Here is a 21471-nt window from a genome sequence, read left to right as displayed (position 1 = left end):
GACACTAGTGAGGCAGAACAACCGGTGCTAGGTACTGTCGCACCAGCCTCTGGACGAGGAAATAATCCCTTTTTGGGCCGTGGTGTGTCAAACCTTGCTTCAGAACGTCAACGATGTTGGCAAAAGGTCGCGGAGGCGGCTATGAGCTCAGGCGATCAAGAAGCTGCAGCTAATCTCATAACTGAAACATCTGCATTTCCAGTCATGTATCAGCCAGATGGCCAAGGTAACCTAATGGCCACAATTCAGAATTTAGATTGGAAACTACTTACTCAGTTACGAGCCACAGTTAATGATTCAGGTATTAAGGGAGAGCCTACACGCCAGATGTTAGACTACCTTTGGGGAACTAACATCTTGCTTCCAGGGGATATACGAAGTATAATGAAGTTAATTCTTACACAACATCAACAACTATTGTTTAATGCACACTGGCAAGCAGCCTGTATGAGGTCCGTAGCCGAAGTGAGACAACCAGGCGACCCTTTGCACGGGGTTACACTTGATGAGCTTATGGGACTTGGCCCCTATTTACGTCTTGAAGCTCAGGCGTTAATAGGTCCAGATAAAGCTAAGGAGGCAATGTTACTTGCTCGACAAGCTTTTGATCAGCTTAAAGAGCCTGGGGGAATTCCTTCCTACATGGGAATTAAACAAGGAAGGGAAGAGCCTTTTGGATTGTTCATTGACAGGGTGGCCAGCGCTATACAAGCGGCAGGCGTTCCCGACTATCTGAAAGGTACCATTTTAAAGCAATGCGCAATCCAAAACTCTAATCCTGCTACTCGAAACATTTTAGCCACCCTTCCCGCCACTTGGTCAATCGAGGAGGGTTTAGAGCGGATGGCACAGGTACCAGTGGGACCACAAGCTATGCTAGTGGAAGCTGTGAAAGAGTTAGGGAAAAAACTTACAAGAGCATGCCCGCTCATCGCACAGCCAAATTATGGCAGCTCTTGCACCTTTGCAAACTCCGGTAATTCGTCCGGCGCCCCGTGGATCAGTTCGTCCCCGGTGTTACCGTTGCGGAGTAATCGGACATATGAGAAGAGAATGCAACGCAGGTCCAGTCTGGTGTAAACGATGCAATTCTGACTCGCATGCTGAAACAACTTGTAAACAAAGAAGGTCGGGAAACGGGACGACCAGCGGGAGGAACCGCCCCGCGTCGACACAAAATGCGGCCGCTTATCCAGCATCCACCAACAACAACCCTTTTCTCTCCAACCCGCCACCAGCGGAAGCCTTGGGCTGGACCTGGCAACAGCAGTAAATTGCACCCTAATAGACTCTAACACCACGCGAATTGCTACGGGTGTACAAGGACCTGTTCAAGTAAATGGCCAAGCCGTTGGAGCATTATTAATAGGTCGCTCCTCAGCCACTATGGAGGGTCTCACTGTGTTAATGGGCCTGATTGATAAAGACTATCAAGGTGAAATACAGATAATGGTTCAAACATTGTTTCCACCCTTATTTGTTCCAAGAGGATCAAAGATTGCACAGCTTATACCTTTACCTCACCTAACTGAAACCATTGCCCCTGTACAGACTGCTCCACGAGGCTCTGGAGCTTTTGGTTCCACAGACCAAATAGCTTTATTAACCCTTGGGTTACGACAGCGACCTCGCAAAGCAGTTTCGGTACAGTATGTGGATCGGATGATTACACTTTCCGCTCTATTGGATACCGGGGCAGATGTCTCTATTATTAGTGAACGTTATTGGCCATCTGATTGGCCCTCTCACACTACAGGTGCTACTGTAGCCGGAGTGGGAGGACTCACTTTAGCTCGCAAGTCACCCCTCCTCCAATGGACTATAGGAGAAAAGGTTATCAGTTGTTGTGCCTCTATTATTCCGTTACCTGACGGGGTGCAAGCCCTAATAGGACGTGACATACTTGCACAAATGGGAATGGTTCTGACTACAGAAACCCCTTTTTAGGGACGGCCATTGTTTGGACTTTCCCAATCCAGTTGAAATGGAAGACTAATACACCTGTGTGGATTGAGCAGTGGCCGTTAAAAAAGGAAAGTCTAGAACAGGCCCACAAATTAATACAAGAACAGTTTTCACAAGGACACTTGCGACTCTCGACCAGTCCATGGAATACGCCAATCTTTGTCATCAAGAAAAAATCTGGAAAGTACCGGTTGCTCCATGATCTTCGTGCAGTTAACAAACAGATGCCGGACGACGATCACAAACTGCTGCAGTTACATGGAAAGAAAACACACAATGGAAGCACCAGATCTTGCAGGCTCAACCAGAGGACTCCTTACAAACTTTGGAGTTGTTCGCGGTAGTATGGGCATTCCTAAAGTGGCAACATATACCGTTGAATATTGTGTCAGACTCTCTATATGTGGTGGGAATAGCCAATCGTATCGAGGACGCCAGCCTCCGCGAACTGAAGAATCGTCGGTTGTCTAGCCTGCTGATTAGCTTTCAGTTAGCAATCAATCAAAGAACGGAGCCTTATGCGGTACTCCATATCAGAAGTCATCAGTGGAATGAAGGTCTTGGTGAGGGGAATGCTAGAGCTGATCGTCTCGTCGCGACAAGCATAGAACCTCCATTGTCACCGCATTGCCGTGCCCGGGAATCTCATGCTGTATTCCACCAAAACGCCAGAGGATTAGCGCAATCCTACAACATTTCTTTAGAAGAAGCCCGTGCTATTGTGAAAGCGTGTACTATTTGCAGTCACCATAATTCGGGAATAGGACTTGGCTGTGGAGTAAACCCCAGAGGCTTAAAGGCCAATGCAATTTGGCAAATGGACGTCACACATGTATCTTCTTTGGGTCGTTTAAAATACTTGCATGTAACAATAGACACGTACAGCCATATGTTATGGGCCACTCCACAGCCAGGGGAGAAGGTTCGCGATGTCCGGCGACATTTGACTAGTTGTTTTGCAGTAATGGGAGTGCCTGCCACTATTAAAACAGACAATGGTCCAGCCTATAGTAGTGGACCTTTCAAGCGCTTCTTGCAGCTTTGGGACATCACTCATGTTACTGGCATTCCCTACTCTCCTACGGGGCAGGCGATAGTTGAAAGGGCTAACGGGACAATTAAGAAATATTTGGACAAATTTAAAGATATTCCTGATGTTCGTGAGCGAGTTAACAAAACACTCTTTGTACTTAACTATCTATGTGTTTTTGGGGATAGTGATGTTCCACCTGCTCTTAGGCATCATTTGCCCAAAACCAATGTAGAGACCCCACAAATGAAAGTGCTGTATAAGGATTCAAAAACAGGGCTCTGGAAAGGTCCAGTTGATGTGATCTATATCGGTCGCGGTTATGTCTGTGTCTCTACCCCTGCAGGTACACTCTGGGTCCCTAGCCGATGGGTGAAGCCGGTAGTAGAAGAGAATAATAAAAATAGTCCCGAAGAGCAGCAAAAAACAGTACGAAATACTGCTCCCGTCCGTGACGAGACGTAGTACCACGTCAGATGCTATCACAGGGGAAGGCTCACGTGTGAGCGAACTGAAAGAACTATCTGCTACCGTAATAATTTGTATTATATGCCATTATTATGATCCTTAGGTTTTATGTAGATGTTACACTTACGGAAAAGAGTAGTGGTGTTGTAAAAAGCTTGCAAATTGCTAGTGTGAGAGTTGCTTAAACGAACAGTTTATATTAACTAAGCTGTTGCTTGCTACAGGGCATGAATTGTTAAACAGTGACTAATATTTCTACTACCAAACCCACTGGGTCGAATTGATAATTGAGCTGACAAAAAGATTATTGGTTGGCGGTCTCGAGTACAGTAAGACCAATCTAATGCTGGATATTTGGCCTGTCTCCAAAGAAGATCAACGGTTTGTTTGAAAATTAAGTAAGACCAAGTGAAAAACATCTTTGAAACAGTGATTTATCTTTTAGGTCCACATTATTAAGAAAAGTTTTGAGTCTCATATCATACAACATTAGTGTAAACATAGATGATGGCACTGTTTTTGGGGATTAGTCTATTAAATGTGGTTGTTGTTTTTGCTTTACATAGAATAGACCCTAGACAAAATATGTGGGTTACATGGGCAAATCAATCAGGAGTTACAGATTTTTGTCTTTCCCTGCAGAAAGCAAGTGATCCTTTCCGAACATGTCTAATTGGTTACCCTTATATACATTGGCCTGATTTTGAACCTTTGGGAGTAAATTATACAACCATAGATCAATCATACTTAACCTGGTTAAACCGGAAGTATAATGACATGAATTTTGGCTTTGGTGATAACTGTACCTGGTGGAATAGTACACTTGTTAAGAATACGTATTTTTTACAACAGTTGATTTACCATTTAAATAAATCAATCCATTTACCTCAGCAAGAATTAGACCTATGGGGTTCTTTTCCAGCTGCTGGGCCTTTAGTAGATGTTAGTCAAAAGCTTAATTGTACCAGAGTTTACCCCCTATTTCGACCTATCAATGGCTCAGGTGCTATCATGTTTGGAGATGAATGGAAACGCATCATGCACCGTGATAATGTAATACAATTTTACTTAGGATATCAGAATGTATCAGGGAATTCTAACCATTGGAACACCTCAAAATATGCCGGTGAATTTGATGTGGAAAGTGTTACGGCGAAATTATTACCGGAAGGATATTTTCTAATATGTGGAGACAGAGCGTGGCCTGCCATACCATTTCGTCCCGTGGGAGGACCCTGTTATATAGGCAAGTTAACCATGTTTGCACCCACCATGCGTGACTTGGTAAGACAAGCGAATAGAGTAAAACGCAGTCTTAATGATATAAAGCCAGATTGTAATGATAATGTAAATCTTGGCACAGTGGCTGGAACTGTAGCTCTTTCATTTTTTCTTCCTGGTGGCGCAGCAGCTGCGAATTGGGCTAAAATAAAAACTCTAGCTTGCTGGGCAGTGAAACAATTTAATTCTACAACTGACATTTTATCAGGTCTTGCCACTGATGTTGATAGCTTACGCCACGCAATCTTGCAAAATAGAGCTGCTATAGATTTTTTGCTTTTAGCAAATGGGCATGGATGTCAGGATTTTGAAGGCATGTGTTGCCTAAATCTTTCTGATCATTCACAAAGTATTCATCGACAGCTAGAAGAGTTAAGAAATCGTATGCATCATGTCAAAGAAGGTTCATCAGGCATAGATTCTTGGTTTGCTTCTTTAGGCATAAATGGATGGTTAAGAGACTTGTTAAAACAGGGTTTATCTGTATTGCTGTTTATTGCTTTATTATTGCTTTTGTTACCTTGTATTCTTTCTTGTATCCGAAAATTATTTGAACGTGTTACCCAATCCTTCCTTGTCCAAAAAGAAAATGGGGGAATTGTGGAGAATTGGTTAGCTGAACAAGGGCACTTTAACATCGGAATGTTGAGTCATCAAGATCTTAAGAAGTATCGAAGACAGCTTACGTGAAGACTAATGGTTCACAAAGACACTCTATCCTTGTTATCTTTGGTGAAAGTAAGAACAAGGACCTTATGGTTAAAGAAATGGGAACTATGCCCAGAAACAAAGAGTGCTGACGAAGGTTGACCTTTTAGGTGGCCAGCCAATGAGGAGCTTAACTTTTGCAATATGTATGACCTAATTATAACTGCTATAAAATATGTAACCGTAGCTTAATAAATGAAGTATGCTGATCTCTCATATTGAGCGACTGCTTCTTCCCTCCGTTCCGGCAAATGGCAACACTCCCCCGTCTCTCCCTCCCTCCCTCCCTCCAGCTCCCGGGCAGGACAAGCAAGCCAGCACCAGTGGGAAGCGCGCGCACACCATCATGTCAAAGAAAAAGAAAAATGGACTCCGAGTGCGGGGTATTCCAAGAAAAGTGGACTTCTGATTATTTTTTCACGGAGTACAAAGAAAGAGCTGTTTGTCTGATATGCCAGAATTCAGTGTCTGCGTTCAAGGAATACAATTTGCATCAACACTACGAAACTCAACATAAAGGTAAATATGATTCTTTGGTCGGAGAAGTGAGAAAAGTTAAAATATTAAGACTGAAACATGGGTTGACAACTCAGCAAAATACTTTTGTGAAGCAAAAGCAGCTCAATATATCATCACTTTGAGCAAGCGATCAAGTTGCCAAGCTCATAGCATGCGCTGGCAGAGCATTCACAGAGGGAGAATTTGTTACGTGTTTCGGTAAAGCACTTAGAAGAAGAATTAAATTATTTAAACTAACCCTGGTACTGAATTGGAAATTATAATTAAAAAACATACCTGCATTGTGGCAAAATACGTAGATACACTATTCATGGTGGGTGGGTGGGTTTTTTTGTTTAGAATGATCTACACAAGTGAGTAAAGTGCTTCATATGTGAAACTGTATTAGGAGTCATCTGAAAATACTGAGGAAAGATAAAACATTGTGGAGGCAATATTGAGGCAAACCCCATCACTCGGATGCCTGGAAAAGGCAAGAGCACGCCTGCAGTCCAGGCGGTGAGGCTGTAAAGAGGCTGTGTAAGGACACCGGTGATGACTAATACCTTGTCCTCCCTAGATGCAGACTTGTGTGGTTTGCAGCAAAACAAAATAGCACATCAGCACAGGATACGGATGCATTTCCACAAGTCATGCCAAAACGAGCTGGTTTGCCTTTACAATTCATTTATCAAAGCCGCGGGGGTCCCGGTCCGAGCCCCGTGGTTCCCGGCCCGGTCCGAGCCGCAAGGGTCACTATCCCGGGGTTCCCGGTCCCAGTCTAGGTCTCGACCCCTAGTCCGGTGAGTCCCGGTCCGAGCCCGGGGGTCCTTGTCCCGCTCCCGAGCCGCCGGGGTCCCTGTCCTGGGGGTCGTGGTGCTGGTCCGAGCCGCGGGGGTCCCAGTCCTGGTTTCGAGCCGCGGGAGTTCTGGTCCCGGGAGTCCCGGTCCCGGTCCCTGGTCCGAGCCGCAGGGGTCTCGGTTCCGAGGATCCCGGTCCCGGTCCCAAGCTGAGGGGTCTCCCGGTCCCCGGGGTCCGGTTCGGTCCCGAGCCGCGGGGTCACGCGTCCCAGTCAGTGGTCCAGGTCCCAGTCCTGAGCTGCGAGAATCCCGGTCCCGGTCCGAGCCGCGGGGGTCCCAGTCCCGGTCCCGAGCCGCGGGGTTCCCCGTCCCGAGCCACGGGGGTCCCGGCCCTGTCCCGAGCCGCAGGGTGTCCCGGTCCCCGGGGTCTCGTTCGTCGTCCCGAGCCTCGGGGGTTCCAGTCCTCGGGGTCCCGGTCCTGGTCGCGAGCCGCGGAGGTCCCGGTCCCGAGCCGCGGGGGTCCCGGTCACCGGGTCCCGGTCGCGGTCTCGAGCCACGGAGGTCCCGAGTCGCCGGGGTCCCCGTCCCGAGCCGCGGGGTTCCCCGTCCCGAGCCGCGGGGTCCCGGCCCCGTCCCGAGCCGCAGGGTGCCCCGGTCCCCGGGGTCCCGGTCGCGGTCCCGAGCCGCGGGGGTCCCGGTTCGAGCCACGGGGGTCCTGTTCTCGGTCCCGAGCCTCAGGGTGTCCCGGTCCCCGGGGTCCCGTTCGCGGTCCCGAGCCGCGGGGGTCCCAGTCCCGGTCCTGAGTCGCCGGGTGTCCCGGTCCCGTGGTCCCGGTCTCGGTCCCGAGCCGCCGGGGTCCCAGTCCCGGTCCCGAGCCACGTGGGTCCCGGTCCCGAGCCGCGGGGGTCCCGGTCCCGGTTTCGAGCGTCGAGGGTCCCGGTCCCGGGAGTCCCGGTCCCGGGAGTCCCGGTCCCGGTCCCTGGTCCGAGCCACAGGGGTCCCAGTCCCGGGGGTCTGGGTCCCGGTCCCTGGTCCGAGCCGCAGGGGTCTCGGTTCCGAGGGTCCCGGTCCCGGTCCCGAGCTGAGGGGTGTCCCGGTCCCCGGGGTCCGGTTCGGTCCCGAGCCGCCGGCGTCCCGGTCCCTAACCGCGGGGGTCACGGCTCCCAGTGGTCCCGGTCCCAGTCCTGAGCTGCGAGAATCCCGGTCCCGGTCCCGGTTTCGGTCCGAGCCGCGAGGGTCCCAGTCCCGGTCTCGGTCCAAGCCGTGGGGGTGCCAGTCCTGGTTTCGAGCTTCGAGGGTCCCGGTCCTGGGAGTCCCGGTCCCGGTCCCTGGTCCAAGCCGCAGGGGTCCGCTCCCGGGGTCTTGGCCCCAGTCCCGGTTCGAGCCGCGGGGGGATCCCGGTCTCGATCCCCAGCCACGGGGGTCCCGGTCCCGGGGTCTTGGCCCCAGTCCCAGTCCGAGCCGCGGGGGGATCCCGGTCTCGATCCCCAGCCGCGGGGGTCCTGGTGCCGGGGTCTTGGCCCCAGTCCCAGTCCGAGCCGCGGGGGGATCCCGGTCTCGATCCCCAGCCGTGGGGGTCCCGGTGCCGGGGTCTTGGCCCCAGTCCCCGTCCGAGCCGCGGGGGTCTCGGTTCCGAGGATCCTGGTCCCGGTCCCGATCCGCGGTGGTCCGGGTCCCCGGAGTCCCGGTCGCGGTCCCGAGCCGCGGGGGTCCCGGTCCCCGGGGTCCGGAGGTCCCGGTCCCGAGTCTCGGGGGTCCCGGTCACAGGGGTCCCGGTCGCGGTCCCGAGCCACGGGGGTCCCGGGTCCCGGTGGTCTAGGTCCCAGTCCTGAGCTGCGAGAATCCCGGTCCTGGTCCCGGTCTCGGTCCGAGCCGCGGGGGTCCCAGTCCCGGTTCCGAGCCGCGGGGGTCCCGGTCCCGGGAGTCCCGGTCCCGGTCCCTGGTCCGAGCCGCCGGGGTCTCGGTTCCGAGGATCCCGGTCGCGGTCCCGAGCAGCGAGGGTCCCGGTCCCCGGGGCCCCGGTCGCGGTCCCGAGCCACGTGGGTCCCGGTCCCGAGCTGCGGTGTTCCCAGTCCCGGTCTCGAGCCGCAGGGTGTCCCGTTCCCAGGGGTCTAGGTCCGGGCAGGTGTAGTACCCACTTCTGGCCGCCAGGTGGCAGCAGGTCCCCACCAGCCCTGTGCTGAGCACTGGCCGGGCGAGCCCTGGGCGGGGTCTCAGCCCAGTTTACACCACCGGACCCCGGGAGTGCTCGCTGCGGCTGCGGGGTTCCCTGCGCTCTGCCCTTTGCCCACTCGCAGCCCGGGCACTCATACTCATTGCCTCCGTATGCAAAAGCATCCACGTGCCTCAAGCATTTCAGTCCTTTGCGTATGATGCGCTCTGTTTCGCTGTGGGAAACGGGTGCATTTGCTCTGTTTGCATTTGGAAGCAGCTGTTAGTAACAGCACCTTTAAATTATTTTTTTACAAAAGAGAAGAGACCTTGCAAGACTGCCCTTTTTGAGTAGGGAAAAACGAGCGGTGTAAATATGTGGCTTAGGAGAAGCTCCCACTAGGTTTCCCCTTGCACCACTAAGCCATCACGAGCTCTTGTGTTCACAGCCGCTCCCCGTGACGGGAAAGTCAGCCGTTACCGGAGCGAAGGGGTGCAGAGTACGCGGCAGGGCTGAAAGGTGGCACAAGGGAGCGGGGTCTTTCCTCCTCCTGCCTCCCTCCCTCCCCCCACCCGCCCCCCGCCCCCCGGCAGCGGGTACCCTCCGGCGAGGATTTGCTTTCCGCTGTGCCAGCCGGTCGGAAGGGCAGCTCGGTTGCTCTCGGCAGCGCGTCTGTAAGCGAGTGCAGCGCCTTGCAGGGCGGAGTCAGCGGCGGGCGGGAGGCTGTGACACCGAGCGGCAGCTGCTCTGGGCCAGCAGCTTCGCCTCGGGACCCAGCCCCCCCAGGCAGCCGCTGTGGGCACAGCCCGCACCCCCCCGCAGAGCCCCGGGGCCGGCAGGCTGAGGGGAGCCCGCGGCGGCACCGAGCCCCGGCCCCGCGCGGAACGGCAGCCCAGCCCCCGCCCGCCGCAGCTCGAACGGGCGGCTGGTGCTTCTTCTCGTGCTGGTGCTTCTCACTTTGCCCCGGTAGCCGTGCGGAGCGCACCACAGGAGCTGTGCTGCCCGCTTTCTGGGGCGAGATGCGGAGCCGCTGCCTTTGCACTTGTCCGCAGCCAAAATGCTGCGTAAGCCGGGTTTTGGCTAGCTAACGACTATGAAGTCGTTCTCGAAGCAAGTGGTGGAGTCATAGTGTTACCGAAATCTCGGGATGAAGAACTTATCGACACCAATGTGATGTAGATAAGCAGACACTTCTTTATTGACGGCCGGGTGCGTGAGCGAGTCCTCTCACGATCAACGCACGCCAGGTCTCAAAATCAGACACCATATATAGAACTTATTCATACATATTCATTAGTTATTCATGCATAATCATGATATTTCCAGTAAATCATTAACATACTCTCCTCCTATATCCGATTCTGCGCAGTAGAGCTTAGAAAGGTCTAGAAATGGGTCTGGGGTACGATTTGGGTAGGTGGTATGTGAGTCGGTGGTCGCGATCTCCCCCTGCCGGAATTACCTTTTACTAAAGTTCACGGTTTCTTGGCAGGTAACCACAAGCTGTTCCAGTTGACTCTCCCCAGTTTCCATTAATCTCATATTCTGACATCTCAATACACTTTCTACATACAGAAGACTGGTCAGATACAAACAAACCTTTCAAACCCTAAATTATTACCGAAGTTTCAACAATAATTCCAGCCCATTCTTCTGGCCTTGGTACGGGATGTACAGAGGGTCTCATAGCAGCTTTTACTGAGCAGTTATAAGTTTCCTCAAAATATATTTTTATCCTTCTATATTTCTATTCTATAAAATAATTCTATAAAATCAAATAATCAATCAAATAAAGTCAATCAATCTTAACTTATTAACAAATCAACAACATTTCCCCCCTTGAAAGTGTTGAAAATCATTATTTCAATACTTTCACATTATTTACATATCATTTGTTTCAACATATTTTGGTGGTGGGCTATACCTTGGTGGACTAGTAGGTACTTCTCTCATAATCATACGATTGACTGCAATCCTACTGGTAAACTGCTTCTTCAAACATGCATATACTAGCATGATCATCAAAAAGACAATCAGTAACAAAAACAAAGTTTTGATTATGGATTGTATCCAAGAGCTCAAGTGTTGCAGAATGGCTGTGTGATCACGGCCATGACTCCCTTAAAGATCTTTGTGAAACAAAGTTAGCGTAAGTTAGCTGAAGCAGGCCTTGCAGCTGTGCTGAGGCATGCTGATAAGGAAGCTGAGAAAAACACTGACCTTGTGCCTAATGCTGTAAATAACTTTGAGGAATTTGCATAGACAAAAGAGAAAAAAAAAATGTAGCTAGCTAACCGCAGAAACTGCAAGTAGGAGGACGTATGAAAATGTAACCCTTTAGAGCTTAGCCAATCAGCAGATGACTAGTAGGCATAATTAACTGGAACTGTATATGAGACATAATCGCGCCGTAATAAATCGAAGCTTGCTTTATCACTCATATTGAGTTTGCCCGCTTGACTTCCCTCACCGTCAACACTCAAGTTCCATCCTAATTTGTTAAAAATTTTTCCAAGCCAATCTTCTGACATATCCTTTTGAATTGTTTCAGTTTCTTTTTCAATTTTTCCTAATAGGTCTAGATCATGTTCCACATCCTGAGTGACATTTGGAATGTGGATACAACAGTGGTCCAGTTCATCCTTGAGATATCCACATACTCCATGTTCTTTAAGTAGGAGCATATCCAATGCCATTCTATTTTGTAAAGTCATTCTAGAGGTCGCCTGTAATTGTATGTTCAATTCCTTAAACCCCTTTTTAGTAACGTTTGCTAATTTTTCCACTCGACCAGTTAACTGATAGAGCCATGCTCTGTTTCTGTATGAAGCTATAGGATTTAAAAGTGATTCAAGTGCCCAGCCAATTTTCACTCCTGTAGATGGTTCATTCCAATTATCATCATTTGTCTCAGATCTCTTTATTTGTTTCAGTTCTATATTCTCTAGTGATCCTCTAAATGGTGATTTCTTCCAAATCGGACACAATGTTGGCATGCCTAAAGTAATTTGTTTCACTTTACCATCTAATGGTAGATGAGTGGTCCAGGTTCCATCTCTTAATGCCCGAACTAAATATCCTGGACTTCAAATAGTAGTTTTACTACAACTAAACAAAGTTCCTTTTCTAACTATAAAAGTGCTGGTTAAATTGAGAGTGTTCTTAACCTCGACAAAAACAACCATATTTTAAAACAGTGGCCTACAGAGGAATTCTTTGGATTACCAAGTCTGCTTTACTGCAATCATACACTTTTTCACATTTCCACCATGGCACTATTTTATTTTCCTTCTCTCCCGATGAAGTTGACCTATCATTGACCCAGGGTAATACTGAAAAAACTTTTCCATCCCAGGTAAAACACCAAGAAGTTCTTGCCATATACTGAAAATGAGAAAATATGGACATAGACCACATAGAGTCCCATTGTTCTACTAATTGGGCACCTTGGCCAGTTTTGTTACACTTCCATTCCATGATACTTCTGCTCACATTGGTTTTAAGTTGTTCATCATAAGAACACCATCCTAACTGGAGATTTGGACCCCCAGGAAGAAGAACTCAAGCTATGGCACTAGGTTGGGATCCTGTTATAAAATCATAATTCAATAGTTTGGTTTTTTGTTTTTTTTTACAATCTGTTTCTTTACCTGGCGACTTCCACTGTTTTCTAATAACCTTTACTTGTTCATACCATCGAGCCACTGGCCTTTGTTCACAATAGGTGGTTTCATTTTTATGTTCCAGATTAGTCAGATTCATAGTTAAAATTCCCCATGGAATAGATTCACCTACTGCCCTCGGTATTGGCAAACAAGCAGTGATCTGCGTGACATTTTGTAAATTGGCAAATTCTTTAATCAATCCTACCATCAAATTTTCCTCAGCCATTTGTTTGGGAATGTCAATTACTTGTTCTGTTTCTATTTGTCTTTTGTTCCTGTCCACCAAGCCGGCCCATGATCCCACCAACACTACTGACCAAAATAAAATCCAATATAAAAATTAGACATGTTTCAGAGTCAATTTTAAAGTCTCTGAGTCACGATTGACAATCTTCCATGGAGTAGGTGCTTTCTTCACTCGAGTATAATGTATCCAAGCATCTGATTCTGCTATCTTGATAGCTGTAAAAGTGGTTAACAGTATCTGGAAAGGTCCTCTCCAGCGCTCCTGCAAAGGTTTGGAGGTCCAGGTCTTCACATAGACATAGTCTCCTGGTTGGAAATCATGCACTGAATTTTCCAGGGGTAAAGGTCTATTCCAAATTACTACACTCCAAATCGCAGCCAAAGTTTTCCTTAGAGAAAGCAAATAGTAATACACATCTTGTTTTCCTTTTACATGTATGTTTAGATTTGGTTCTGGAGACTCATATGGTTTTCCATATAATAATTCATAAGGACTGACTGAGGTTCCACTCTTTGGCTGTACCCTGATTCATAATAATGCCAATGAAAGTGCCTGAGGCCACTTTAGACTGGTTTCTTGACAAATTTTACTTATTTGTCGTTTCAAAGTTTGATTCATCTTCTCCACTTTTCCACTAAATTGTGGTCTCCAAGACGCATGCAAATCCCAATTAATACCCAATGCTTTGCTAACACTTTGGACTACTTCAGCAACAAAGTGTGGACCTCTGTCAGAGGAAATTCCAATAGGAACTCCAAATCTTGGAATTATTTCTTGTAATAACCACTTCACAACCTCTTTTTGCTTGTGTGGTGCGACAGGGCAGGGCTTCTGGCCATCCTGTAAAAGTATCAACCCTTACCAGGATGTACCGGTACCCACTTTGTCTAGGTAGCTCTGAAAAATCTACTTGCCAATAATCTCCAGGTTCTGTACCAGGTTTCAGTCTACCCATTTGAACCTTTTTCTTAATCACTGGATTATTTTTCAAACATACTTCACACTTTGAGTTACCATTTTAGCTATTCCCAACATTTTAACTGATATTACTTGCTTTCGTAAAGATGTTACTAAGGCTTCTGCCCCCCAGTGACATTCCTGATGTCTTGTTTGAATTATCTCTCTCATCACAAGAGGTGGAATTACTACCTGTCCATTAGGAGTTATCCACCATCCAGCTACGTTTTTCTTAGCATTTAATAACTGACCCAATTTGTCATCTTCCTCTGAATATCTCGGTTTTTCCCTGGGAAGGGTTACTGTTTTAGAAGGAATTATTGCCATTTGCAATGCTTGTTTCTTTGCTACCTTTTTTCTTTTTTTTTTTCTGTTCTATCAGCTAAATTATTCCCAGCTATTATTTTTGTATTCCCAATCTGGTGTGCCTTACAGTGCATGATTGCTACTTGATCTGGCTTTTGAACTGCTTGCAATAATCGTAAAATTTCTGTTTGATGTTTAATGTTTGATCCCTGAGAGGACAATAACCCCCTCTCTTTCCACAAAGCTCCATGGACATGCACTACCCCAAAGGCATATTTTGAATCAGTCCAAATATTTACTCTCTTGTCTTTGCTTAGTTCTAAGGCCCGGATTAAAGCAATGAGTTCTGCCTTTTGGGCTGATGTGTTACTCGCCGATGCTCCTGCTTCTATAACTGTAGTCTCTGTTGTTACCGCATATCCGGCGTATCGGACTCCTTGTTCCATAAAGCTGCTTCCATCAGTACACAGTTCCCAGTCTGGTCTCTCCAATGGCACATCCTTCAGATCTTCACGACTGGAATAAACATACTCGATGGCAGCCAAGCAGTCATGTTCCAGTCGTCCTTCTTCCTGTACAGAACTTAAAAACACTGCAGGATTTACCAGGTTAGTTGTCTTTAGAATCACATCATCTTGTTCAGTCAATACCACCTGGTATTTCATCATTCGGCTGGGGGACAGCCAATGTCCCCCCTTCTGTTCTAGGACAGTTATCACCATGTGTGGGACATAGACTGTTATTGTTCTTCCCAAAGTTAACTTCCGAGCTTCTTGTATGAGCATCACTGTTGCGGCCACTGCTCAAAGGCAGTTTGGCCACCCTTTGCTCACTGTGTCCAGTTGTTTAGAGAAATATCCGACTGGTCGTTTCCAGCTTCCTATCCACTGGGTTAACACGCCCAGTGCAAGGTGTTGCCTTTCATGAACAAACAGCTGGAAATCTTTGGTTAGATCCAGCAGTCCCAAGGCAGGTGCAGACATTAAGGCGTGTTTTAACTCTACAAAAGCCTTTTGCTGTTGTGGGCCCCATACAAAGGGGGAATTCTTTTGGGCCTCGTACAGCGGTTTAGCTATTAGCCCATAGTTCATGATCCAAAGGCGACACCACCCGCTCATTCCCAAAAACGCTCTGAGTTCATGAATATTTCTTGGCTCAGGTATACCACAAATAGCTTCTGTGCGATCTTTTCCTAATTGCCGTTGTCCTTTTGAAATCTCAAAGCCCAGATATATCACAGTCTGGCAGGCTATTTGGGCTTTCTTCCTGGATACCTTGTACCCATTTAGTCCCAGGAAATTCAAGAGGTCAATAGTCACCTGTATACAAATAAATCTTTCTTCTGCAGCAATCAATATATCATCCACATATTGTAAAAGTAAATGCCCAGGTCTTCATTTATCCTGTTTCCAGATTTCAAATTCCTTTGCTAACTGATTTCCAAAAATAGCTGGACTGTTTTTAAATCCTTGGGGTAATCTAGCCCATGTCAGCTGCATCTTTCGCCCAGTTTGAGGATTTTCCCATTCAAAAGCAAACAGTTTTCTGCTTTCCTTTTCCAAAGGTATACAAAAGAAAGCAGCTTTTAAATCAAGCACTGTAAACCACTGATAAGTCTCCTTCTATGCTGTTAACAGTGTATAAGGGTTTGCTACTACAGGATAAATATCCTTAACTATTTGATTTACTGCTCTCAAGTCTTGTACCAGTCTATATTCACCCGAAGGTTTTCTGACTGGTAAAATAGGAGTATTATACTCAGATTCACATTCTTCCAAAATTTTATACTCCAAAAATTTATCACTCCATTTCTTCAATTACTGTCTCACTTCTGGTTTGATTGGATATTGTTTAATTCTCACTGTTCCTGCGCCTTCCTTCAAATCTATTTTAACAGGTTCTGCTAGTTTCGATTTACCAGGAATATTTGTTTCCCATACAGTAGGGATCACTGCCAAATCCACCTCTGGTGGAATTTCTTGTTCCTTTACTTTTTCTTGTATCATCAGGATTTCTCCCGTTTTTGACTCAGGTATTTTCAAGAAAAGTTCTCCTTCGTCAAAAACAATCTGTGCATTTAATTTGGATAACAAGTCTCTTCCTAAGAAGGGTATCAGACATTCTGGTACACACAAAAATTCATGTGTAATTATCTTATTTCCAAATTTCAAATCCAGGGGTTGCAGGAATGGCCTGGTTTTGTGCCAATTTTTCCTTTACAGGTATTTAATAAAAAAAATGTTGCTCCTGTATCCACTCCCAATCTCACAATTTGAACAACATTTTTTTCCACTTTCTTATTATCAGAAGTTATAGCCATTACCAAATTATCTCTAATAGTTAGCTTACATTCATCCTGCCAATCCTTTCTTTGTCTTAAGTAAAAAAAACCAAATCCACATTTGGCATTTTATTCCATTTCCCTTCTCTTTTACAATACAGCATTAACTGCAGAATAGTGTTATAATTCAGTGTCCCATTCGTGGGCCACTTTTCCTGATCATCCAATATATACAAAGGCCACCAATTATTACAATACTCAAATTATTACAATACTTAATCACCTGGCTCTTTTGCAGATCATCCTGTAAATTTCCTCAATGTGCCAATAAACATCCCAACAAAGAATTTTTCGGGATTTTGTCATTTACAGCAAGATTACCCATGCTTTTACTTTTAAACGACTGAGTTAACTTAGTTGCCATGGTGTAATTACTCACAGTACAATACACAATTATTCAACTCTGTCACTCCGATCCGCGGATCCACACTCCACACTCGCTTTCGTTCTCAATTACACATTGCACCCTTACAGCCACACTCACACTTTCCCACAGTTACTTTAAACAAACATATAACACAATATTATACCTCTTAATTTTCTTCTTAATACACAAACTCACAAAACCAACAAAAACCCCCAAAAACTTCTTCTAACTTCTTGTTAGAGGCACTACCTTAGAGAACACTATAGCATATAGTTTCTCTTGTTTCCACTTTTGTGCAACCCTGCAATAGCTTTCGCTTATGTCTTACGGGCAGACGCCTAGGCTTCCACTTCCACAAGGATCCTTTTAGTCCAACCCTGCGCAGCTTTCACCGCGTCTTACAGGCAGACTTACTCAGTGAGACTCAAACTCACTGGTGGGTCTCCAACCCACTCCTTACCATACACTTATTATAGTGGGACTCCTACCCACTTCCTCTAGTGCACTTACTCACTTACTTTAGTGGGACTCCAACCCACTTACTACAATTAAAAAAAAGAAGTGTCTTACCAAAAATCCAGGGAACGTCGCGAAGAGCCTTACAGATCGGGGATTGATGGGGATCCTCGAGAAATCCTCGGTGCCGGCTGGAACCGATCAGGTCCCCGACTCCTCCGGTCTCCTTCAGCGAGGTCCCATCTGGGTCGCCAAAACTGTTACCGAAATCTCGGAATGAAGAACTTATCGACACCAATGTGATGTAGATAAGCAGACACTTCTTTATTGATGGCTGCGTGCGTGAGCGAGTCCTCTCACGATCAACGCACGCCAGGTCTCAAAATCAGACACCATATATAGAACTTATTCATACATATTCATTAAGTATTCATACATAATCATAATATTTCCAGTAAATCATTAACATACTCTCCTCCTATATCCGATTCTGCGCAGTAGAGCTTAGAAAGGTCTAGAAATGGGTCTGGGGTACGATTTGGGTAGGTGGTATGTGAGTCGGTGGTCGCGATCTCCCCCTGCCGGAATTACCTTTTACTAAAGTTCACGGTTTCTTGGCAGGTAACCACAAGCTGTTCCAGTCGACTCTTCCCAATTTCCATTAATCTCATATTCTGACATCTCAATACACTTTCTACATACAGAAGACTGGTCAGATACAAAGAAACCTTTCAAACCCTAAAGTTATTACCAAAGTTTCAACAATAATTCCAGCCCATTCTTCTGGCCTTGGTACAGGATGTACAGAGGGTCTCATAGCAGCTTTTACTGAGCAATTATAAGTTTCCTCAAAATATATTTTTATCCTTCTATATTCCTATTCTATAAAATAATTCTATAAAATCAAATAATCAATCAAATAAAGTCAATCAATCTTAACTTATTAACAAATCGGTAACAATAGTATACTACTGTGTGTGGGTGAGTGTCCCGCAACCCAGGGGAAAAGTGTCTGAGCTGCAGCAACAGCAAACTAGTTGTCCGATACAACAGTTGAAGGGAAAGTCTCGCGCTTCCCCTGTTCCAGCCTTGCAGTCCTGCTACTGCTTGTTGTGTTTGGTGAGCATAAGGACCGCTGAGCTGGCTGGAATTGACTGAAATAAGGACTGGTTGAGCTGACCAAAGAGCGAGTCTCCCCTAGAAAAAGACCATTACTATAGTTATACAGCAAACACCCTAAAAATCATTCTTCTTGTTTAAGTTTTATAAGAAATATATATATATATATATAAAAAGAAATATTTAAAGAACTGTATAGATCTGTGCTAGAAAACCTAGGACATCTACTTACAGGTAGTACAGTAGAACTCCTCCTTACTGATTCAAAACAATCCATCCAAGACACAAGCTGAGGGAAAACTTCTGCTGTTTTTGAGTCGGTTACTGTACTCTGTCAGCAGCACATTGCTGGAGACAGAAGAGAAGAATTAATGTCTTCTGGAAGAATACAGTGTCCAAAAGAAATGCAAACCCAGCATCACTAAATTTGCACCCCAATCTAGAATGTTAACTGTGTCCTCAACAGCATCAAAACAGGTTTGCAAATGCACAAAATTTATAACTATTGCATGTATTGTTGCAATGACGTAATGAAAATAAAAAGGCATGCCCAGTGACTAATGTTCACTCTGATTGAATACTTATTTCCATTGAATTTTAAACTCATTGGATGAAAAACTTGCTCAACAACTTTTTTTTTTTTTTCTGGAGAAGAGCCCTTTAGCAAGTGTTGTGACCACTCCTTAAATGGTTTTCAGTTCAGTGGTCCCCCTAAAGAGTTCTCCAGTTAAGCTCATTCTATTATGCACGTGTGAAATATTTTTTTTCTTCCTAGCCTGAAGTTTTCTTTTAACCTAAACGTAGCTAGCTTAAATTGATATCACCTAGGCTCTTTTACCTTTATGCTACTCTTTTCCAATAGCCATGATGTTTTGTTCGCCTCTCAGATGGGAAAAGTGTGTGCTTGTAGAATGGTAGTGCATTTTTGTCCATGGGGTACAAAAACAAGGGCGCATTGGAACCACGCTGTTACAGGTCTGAATGTTAAAGCTTGATCTAAAAACAAAAGAGTTAACAGAATAGTGATTTGAATTAAAAAAAAAAAAAAGGGAAAGGCAGGCGGGGGGGGGAGACACGGACACGACACACACCAGAATACAGTAATATTATCCGGAAATCCTGTGTCTTTGCATCTCACGTACATTCTCATTGTTTCTTCACTCCTTTCCTGTTTGCACAGGTGAAATGGATCAGCACTTCATGTGGCAAGTTGTTTTTCTTCCCTTCCTCCTGAAGGGGAGGCAACTCCCTGCTACTCTTGGACTTCTTTGTTTCAGCAACACCTTGATGGAGCGGATAGAGGTAAGGAGCATTAGATGCGGGAGCTGGAGCAGTATCAGAAGACTGAAGCCTATAAATCTTTAGCAGGAAAGCACAGGACAGACAAAAGGCAAATCACACAGACAAGGTATTGAATGGGACAAAAATATGTGCCTGGAACAACACAAGATTCCCAGCTGGTTGTGCAGACTGATGCTCGTTTACAGCCTTTGATGTAAAGGCTTGTTAAAACGTGGATGCTCATCTCAGGGAGCTCATCTGTGGGTGTGAAATAGAACATTTTTCTTCGGGCAAATCCTAGTTTCATAAATATGACATACAGCAACCTACACCAGAAATAATAATTGTCATTATTTCGTCACAGCAGTGACCAAACCATTGTTAATTGTTCTCCATTGTTCTGGTATTGCTTGTTAAAGAAAATGTGTTTTGAATTCAGAAATTTAAAGTGCTAAAGCAGCTAAGTGGCAGAACCAGGCCTCGTCCCCAGTATAGCCCTAATCCAAGGCTGGTTTAACACCCAGTCCAGTTAATCAGTGGGAGAACAGAGAAACAACAGATGATCAACTTGTGCACACAGGTGCTCGCAGAAACGCAGATGTTTCAAGAAAAAAAAATCAGTATATGTGAATAGGAATTGCTCAAAGACTAAGTGTGCTTGAAGGAGTGTGTGAGTTAAAGCAGGCAGAAAGAAGATCATGATCCCAGGAGGAGCTTGGAACCGAGGCAGAGACTGGAAGCAAATAGATGAATCAACAGGGACAGGGTCAGGTGATGGATTTGCAGAATGGACAAGACCAAAGGAAACTTCTAAAAACCTCGGGCATTGACTAATGATTTGATAAGTGTATATAAGCCGTGCTGTATCCCTTTGCTCTCTGCCACTCGCTGGGGCGGTGGCCCAGCTCTGAGGGGCGATTAAAGCAAACCCAGTGGTACCCACGTCTGTGTAAATTTCTCCTTTAACACTACATGTGAAGCATATGACAGAAGTGCTGGTAATCCACTGGTGTTGTGACTGTTGACTGATGTCCCGTGTTAGAATAAATACAAGTACAATGGCTAACAGGCCTCACATGCATGAAGAACGTGAGAACGGTGGTGCTGGGTCAATGGGTCTGTGCTTTTCTCTGGTGCTCTCCTTGCTACCACCTAGCACTCAGCTGGCAAGCTCATGGGCACAGCCAGGACCAGTCCAGCCTCTTGTTTTCCAGGGAGCCGATCACCACACATATGGGAAACAGACAGTAGACAAGACCTAGTTCTTCATATCCTTTCCGTTGTTTTGCTAGAGAATCTAAAGTTTGATAGACCTTATTTTGTTTGTATTTACATTGGCACTTCAGTGGGTCCAGACTAAATGGCCACTCTCTGCCTGACTGCTGCAAAAATTGGTTTGAGCCCTCGGTTAGTAACCAGCCGTTGGTTAACTTCGTCTTTGAAATACAGCAACCTATGGTGGAATAGGAAACTGAGACAGTTAGGGACATCGGTTGTATTTACTTGAAGGAGGTGGAAAATTTTCTAGGGAAATTTAATAGTGTTAGCATAAAAATCCTGTATGTGGCACATGAGCGACTGCTCTAGGCAAATGGCTTTTTAGAATTAGAAGCCATCCCTGCCTTAAGTGACGCATTTAGAAAAAGTCTCTGCGTGAATATTAAGCTCACACAGCAAAGCTGCAGCTACCTGATAGCACAGTTTTTTTCCTGGTTTGGAGGATTTTTTTATTCACCTAAAACTTTCCAATGGTCGTCACTGCTAGTTTATTCCCTATATGACAAATAAGTAGTAAATGAAGGTGTTTTCATACAATGGAACAATCTGCAT

General features: G+C 46.0%; 1 long non-coding RNA gene across 1 annotated transcript; it reads right to left on the bottom strand.

Annotated features, from left to right (window-relative positions):
- Positions 1 to 16506: 16506 nt before the first annotated feature.
- On the bottom strand, positions 16507 to 20623 carry LOC308069522. Its single transcript, XR_013930436.1, has 2 exons — positions 19199 to 20623; positions 16507 to 18691 (listed from the first exon to the last, which is right to left on the bottom strand). It is a non-coding gene; the product is annotated as an uncharacterized lncRNA (long non-coding RNA).
- Between the last annotated feature and the right edge of the window lie 848 nt (positions 20624 to 21471).

The sequence above is a fragment of the Falco punctatus genome (assembly GCF_963210335.1).
Source record: "Falco punctatus genome assembly, chromosome: 9".
Classification (NCBI taxonomy): domain Eukaryota; kingdom Metazoa; phylum Chordata; class Aves; order Falconiformes; family Falconidae; genus Falco; species Falco punctatus.
Note: the sequence above shows the minus strand (reverse complement) of the source record. Positions and strands in the feature narration are given on the sequence as shown.